Below are 7,202 nucleotides of genomic sequence, written 5' to 3' on the forward strand. Positions count from 1 at the left end.
TCACTTAAACTTTTACTTTTACACCATTGAGGTTGTTATTTACATGATGTCTTGTAACCATTATTAAGTCACTGTGAGATTATCTAGTTTCCCATCAATTTTTCACTTAATGGCTTTAGAGCTCATTGATGAGCCTTACCTGAATTAATTATTTCACTAGGAATGACAAAATATTGATATTTTAAAATATAGTATTTTTGCTATACAGTACGTCCTTATTATCTATTTTATATAGTAGTAGTATATGAATATAGTAGTGTGTATATGTAGTAGTGTGTATATGTCAATCCCAGTCTCCCAATTTATCCCTGACCCCCACCTTACCCCCTGGTAACCATAAGTTTGTAATGACCTATATGGGGAAAGAATCTAAAAAAAGAGTTGATATATGTGTATGTATAATTGACTCACTTTTCTGTGCAGCAGAAACTAACACAACCCTGTAAATCAACTATACTCCAATAAAATTTTTAAAAAAATTATAGTATTTGTTCTGCATTTATTAGCTGCCTGTTATTAGACTCTGTTATTCTAACCATCCTAATTGTTGTAAAGTACAGCTTCAGTGTTTTCACTCATGCTTTTAATACTTTCCCATTGACTCAGAAATTAAATTCCAATGCTTCTGTGTTATATCTAGGCCTTTTCTATTATATTTTCCACCCTTATTTATCTCCCTTACTCCTCTAGATACTATGATCCTGGAAAGAGTTCTTGTGCTCCTCAAAATTTCCCCCCTTCCCCTTGCTGCTCCATCTTTGTTCTTGCTTTTCCCTCTACCTAGATTACACTCCCTCCTATGGAATTTTTTTTTTTTTTTTTGCGGTACACGGGCCTCTCACCACTGTGGCCTCTCCTGTTGCGGAGCACAGGCTCCAGACACACAGGGCCAGCGGCCATGGCTCACGGACCCAGCCGCTCTGCGGCTTGTGGGATCTTCCCAGACCAGGGCACGAACCCATGTCCCCTGCATCAGCGGGCGGACTGTCAACCACTGTGCCACCAGGGAAGCCCTCCTGTGGAAATTTTATCCAAAGTCTTTACAGTGGCCTCAGACTGGCCTACAAGGTCTTACCACAGTAGAGTTCCTATCTCCTTGGACCTCATCCCCCTCTGCTTTCTCTCTCTCTCGTTCTAGTTGCACTGGTCCTCAAACACACCATTCTCACTTCCACATCAAGCCTTCGCATTTACTCTTCCTACTTCCTATAGCTTTCCCTCCTGATATCTGCAGAGCTCACTCTGTCATCAGCTCTTTCATGTATTTGCTCAAATATCACCTTCTTGGTGAGGCCTTCCCTGACCACTCACTTTGAAATTGCAACACCTCCCTCACCCTTCCTACACTGTCCCCCTTCCCTATTTTATCTTTCTCCATAGAACTTATCTCTGTTGAATATATATAAGTTATTGGTTTAACTTATTTTCTCTTCCACCCTTACTCCCTGCTGGGTATAAGTTCTTTGAGGACAGAGATTTTTATCTATTTTGTTCACTGCTGAATACTTACCATGTTTGAAATTTAGCAGAATTCAATAAATATGTCTAAAATACTTAAATTTATGGAATGAATGAACGACCAAACCTGCAATGTGGTGAATTTTTTGGTTGTTGAATGAATGAATCCACTTCTCAAGAACCATCTCAAATACCATCTCTTTTTGGAAATTTATTTTTGTTCCTTGGGTCATCTCTATTCCAGATGATCTCTTTATTCTCCAGTTCACATAGAAAATGTTTATACTTTGTTATGGTACTTATATTTTGTCTTATTATTGTACTTATTAACATAGTGAGTAGATACTATCTAATTTATTTCTGTCCTCAGGAATATGTAGCACTATGTTATGTATACAGAGCACACCAAATATATGTGAAATTAAAATACAAATATAATGATAAATTCTTTTGCTTTGTTCATTTTTATTCTTTGGACATTTCCTCTCATACCCTCTTCTTGCTTTAGAGGACTTTTATTCCCCTCTCACTTATTCACTTAATACAGACCTGAAAAACCCTTTTGCTTCCTTGGCACACTTTTGCTAAGCTACATGACATTCATCAAACTCTGGTTCAGAGCATTATGTCAGGATTTAGAAGTCTTAGTCAGGATTAGTATTCTAATCCTCAACTCTATCATGAACTGTGATTGTGATCCTGAACTTGTATGTTTTTTTTCATCTGTAGCACAGAAATACAAAATCTTAGAAGTGGACGCAGTATTAAAGTTCATATACCAAGTTTTCAGTCAACATTATTTACAGGTATTTATCTACGTCTATTTCAATATTTCCAGTGACAAGGACTTACTGCCCACCCCCTCCAAAAGCCATTACATTTTCAGACAGCCCTAATTTTAAGAAAATTCTTATTTTTTTAAGCTAAAACCTACTGTCTTCTAACTTTCATCTTTTTGATCTCCTTTAAAATTTTCCTTCTCTATACTCAGTTACTGAATTCTAGAAATGATTTCCCAGTACCATCATTTCAACCCCTGTTACCATTCTCATTTGATGACTCATAAGTCTTTCTTTCTATGTGGGGTTTTCTGTCCTAAGGTTTCATACTATGTATTTATATTTCAAAAGGAGGGAAATAGATGTCTTCATATTAAATTCTAAATGGGAGTTTAACATGTGTGTCAGTATATTTAGGATAAAGGTGAAGCTATCCTGGCCAAGAACTTTGAAAGATACAACGTTTTTCACTTTGAAGGACCAAAAGACGGGCAGACAATTTGGGATAAATGTCCAAAAGATTTGATCCATACAGAAAAACAGACACACCTCTGTGTTCATTCCACTGGAAAACTAAAACTGTGATTCCACTCTCAGAAATTCCTTAGTCCATTGTTTACTCTTCCCAGCAACAGTGCTGTCCCCATACCAGCCATGGAGGAAGCTGTGAAAGAGAGGATTCAGGAAATTGGTGCAAATGAGCCATCTTGGAAGTCTGTAAGTATATTGACAGATAGATGAGTTACTCTTTCAAATTTGTTTCTTTTTAAAAATCTAGATTTTGATATTAACCAATTTGGTAAACTCTGTGGTTCTGAATATTAATTTTGATTTTGTCACTATAAACATAACTGATAACTATCAGGAAGTGTTATTTTCTTTTGCTATAGAGAAAGGAAGATCTTCATAGGAAATTCAGATGCTCACTCAGCAAATAGAGCAGCTGCCCATCTTTATGAATAAAGTGTTTATGAATCATCCCAGGCTGAAAAAACTATAGGGAACAATAAAGACCCTTGATATATCTGAATGGAAAAATTGCTTTCCATGAGTTTTTTTCAAGAAAGATTTGCCTTAGATTAAAAAAAGACTTTCCTGAATGATAGATGTTAATTTGGGCAAAGAAAATGATCATATATTATTGTAATATTCATAACTTTAATTTTGTTTATTGTAGAAAACTGATAAAACTGTTTATATTTCACCTATGATTGAAAAAGTGAAGAAAACAGTTATAAATCCTTAAAGTGATGCTTCCATCTTTACCAAAAAGCCTTCCCTTTTTCATATCTTGTACTTTTTCATTCTGTACATATTTGGTATTTGTTGTGAGAGCATTTATATATAATTGTTAATGTACTTATAGGAAGACTCTAGGAAAAGGAACTCAAAAGAATGACTCTCTAATAGTGGAATTTCAGGCACTGTGGTACCTAGATATGGTGGGTATTGGGTGGGGGGTCTTTGATGATATCCCTTAATAATGACCATGTAGATCATTGTTTTTCTACTTTTTATTTCCTTGCATCTGTAAAGACAAGGTCATTGCTTAAACAGGATAGGAAGTAGGATGTGCTATCATTTGTTTTTAGGAGATCGTGATACTGTTTCACTACCTCCTTAGAAAACCACATGTCTTACCCAAACTTATGTTATACTGTTTTGACAATTGCTATGCAGTGTCATTTCACGTTCACTCACTAATTTGCTGTCTGTATTATCTATTAGTACATAACAGATGGCCCTAAAACTCAGCAGCTTAGAATAATAAACATTTATGATCTCATGCAGTTTCTAAGGTTGGGAATTCAGGAGTAGCTTAGTTGGGCTGGATGGTTCTGGCTGAGGATCTCTTGTGAGGTTGCAGTTAATAAGTTAGCTGGGGAGGCAATCATCTGGATGCCTGACTGGGCTGCCCCTAGACCTCTCCGTAGGGCTGTTCACACCATGGCAGCTAGCTTTCTTTAGATCAAGCAACCATACTCGTTTGTTTTGCTCCTCACTGGCTGATTTATTCATTCACTTGATATTTATTGAGTCACCAGTTTTTAAACATTTACCACACTTTCCTTGTGAAAGTCAAGGATGTCCACTTTTGCCACTTCTATTCAACATAGTACTGGAAGTTCTAGCCAGAGCAGTTAGGCAAGGAAAAGAAATTTTAAGAAGAAATAAAAAGCATCCAAATCTGAAAGGAAGAAGTAAAATCATCTTTGTTTACATATGGCATGATCTTTTTTGTAGAAAGCCCTAAAGATTTCTCCCCCAAACCTGTTAGAACCAATGAATGAATTCACTTAAGTAGTAGGCTACAAAGTTAGCATGAAAAAATTAGTTGCATTCCTGTACACTAACTGTACAGTCTGAAAGGAAACAATTACATGAAATTATGAAAACAATTACATTTACAATAGCATTAAAAAAATAAAGTACTGGGACTTCCCTGGTGGTACAGTGGTTAAGAATCCGCCTGCTAATGTAGGGGACACAGGTTCGAGCCCTGGCCCAGGAAGATCTCACATGCTGTGCAGCAACTAAGCCCATGCGCCACAACTACTGAGCCTGCGCTCTAGAGCTCATGAGCGACAGCTACTGAGCTCGCGAGCCACAACTACTGAAGCCCGCATGCCTAGGCCTGTGCTCCACAACAAGAGAAGGCACCGCAATGAGAATCCCCCACACCACAATGAAGAGTAGCTCCCACTCGCTGCAACTAGAGAAAGCCTGCATGCAGCAACAAAGACCCAACACAGCCAAAAATAAATAAATAAATAAATAAATTTAAAAAATAAAAATTAAAAAATACTTAGGAGTTAACCAAAGATTAACTTATACAATTATAAGTTATATAATTAATTTATACAATGAAAACCACAAAACATTGCTGAAAGAAATTAGAGAAGACACAAATAAATGGAAATACAAACCAAGTTCATGGATTGGAAGACTTAATATTGTTAAGATATCAATACTTCCCAAAGTGACCTACAGATTAAATATAATCCCTATGAAAATCCAAATGCCATTTTTTGGCAGAAAGAGAAAAACTGTTCCTAAAATTCATATGGAATCTCAAGGGCCTCTGAATAGCTAAAACAATCTTGAAAAATAACAGAGCTGAAGGACTCACACTTGTTGATTTCAAAACTTAGCAAAGCTACAGTAATCAGAACAGTGTGGTACTGACATAAAGACAGACATAGACCCATTAAACCAAATAGAGAACCCAGATGTAAACCCTCACATGTATGGTCAAATGATTTTTGACAAGAGTGACAAGACCATTCCATGGGGAAAGAACCATCTTCTCAAGAAATGGTGCTGGGAAAACTGGATATCTACATGTAAAAGAATGAAGTTGGACCCTTACCTAACACTGTGTACAAAAATTAACTAAAAATGGATCAAAGACGTAAATATATGACCTAAAACTATAAAATTCTTGGTGCAGAAATTTGAATTAAACTCCTTAGTTTGTGTCTCGTCATTTGAGCCTCAAAAGGTATATCTGTTGTTTCATTTGTTTCTTTTTTGCTTTATTCCCTGCACCCATAATCAGCTGAAAGTATTTAATGACTAACCTTTTATTTATGTGTCCACTTTTGGAGCCTGTGTCTGCAACGGGAGAGGCCACAACAGTGAGAGGCCCGTGTACCGCAAAAAAAAAAAAAAAAAAAAAAATGTATTTTGGGCTTTTAAAAATTACTTTATAGTAGCCCATTGTATGGATATACCACACTTTAAAAAATTAATAGACTATTTTTTTGAGCAGTTTTAGGTTTACAGAGAAAATTAGAGTTCCCATATCCTCCCACCGTACACACACCAGTTTATTCTATTATTAGCGTCTTGTTTTAGTGTGGTATATTTGTTACAATTGATGAGTCAGTTTTGATACATTGTTACTAACTAAAGTTCTTTTTTTTTGTTTTTTGTTTTTTTTGTGGTTCGCCAGGCCTCTCACTGTTGTGGCCTCTCCCATTGCGGAGCACAGGCTCCGGACGCACAGGCTCAGTGGCCATGGCTCACGGGCCCAGCCGCTCTGCGGCATGTGGGATCTTCCCGGACCGGGGCATGAACCCGTGTCCCCTGCATCGGCAGGCGGACTCTCAACCACTGCGCCACCAGGGAAGCCCCTTTGTATTGTTTTGTCAAATATATAATGATATGTAGCCACCATTCCAGTATCATGCAGAATAGTCTTGCTGCCCTAAAAAAGTTCTGTGTTCCATCTATTAATTCCTCCCTTGCCCCCAAACCTCTGGCAACCAGTGATCTTTCTACCGTCTCCGTGATATTGCCTTTTCCAGAATGTCATATATTTGTTTTTGTTTTTGTGTTTTCCACACTGTGCAGCATGTGAAATCTTAGTTCCCCCACCAGGGATTGAACTCGCACCCCCTGCAGTGGGAGCACAGAGTCTTAACTGCTGGACTGCCAAAGAAGTCCCAGAATGTCATATATTTGTTATCATATAGCATGTATCCTTTTCAGACTGTCTTCCTTCACTTAACAATACGCATTTAAGGTTACTCCATGTCTTTTTGTGGCTTGATGGCTCATTGCTTTTTTATCACTGAATAATATTCTATTGAATGGATATACCAATTTGGTTATTCATTCACCCATTGGTGAATCTTGATTGCTTCCAATTTTTGGCAATTATGAATAAGCTACTATAAACATTTGTGTGCAGGTTTTTGTGTGAACATAAAATTTCAAAGTATTTGGGTAAATGCCAAGGAGTGCTATTGCTCAATTATGTAGTAAGAGTATTTTCAGTTTTCTAATAAACTGTCAAAATGTTTTCCAAATACAAATGTACCATTTTGCATTCCCACTGGCAATGAATGAGAGCTCCTATTTCTCCACATCCTCACCAGCATTTGGTGTTCTCAGTGTTTCAGATTTCAGTCATTCTAATAGTTGTGTAGTGGTATTTCATTATTTTAATTGCAATCCCCT

The sequence above is a fragment of the Lipotes vexillifer genome, unplaced genomic scaffold (assembly GCF_000442215.2).
Source record: "Lipotes vexillifer unplaced genomic scaffold, Lipotes_vexillifer_v1.1 scaffold672, whole genome shotgun sequence".
NCBI classification, from domain to species: domain Eukaryota; kingdom Metazoa; phylum Chordata; class Mammalia; order Artiodactyla; family Lipotidae; genus Lipotes; species Lipotes vexillifer.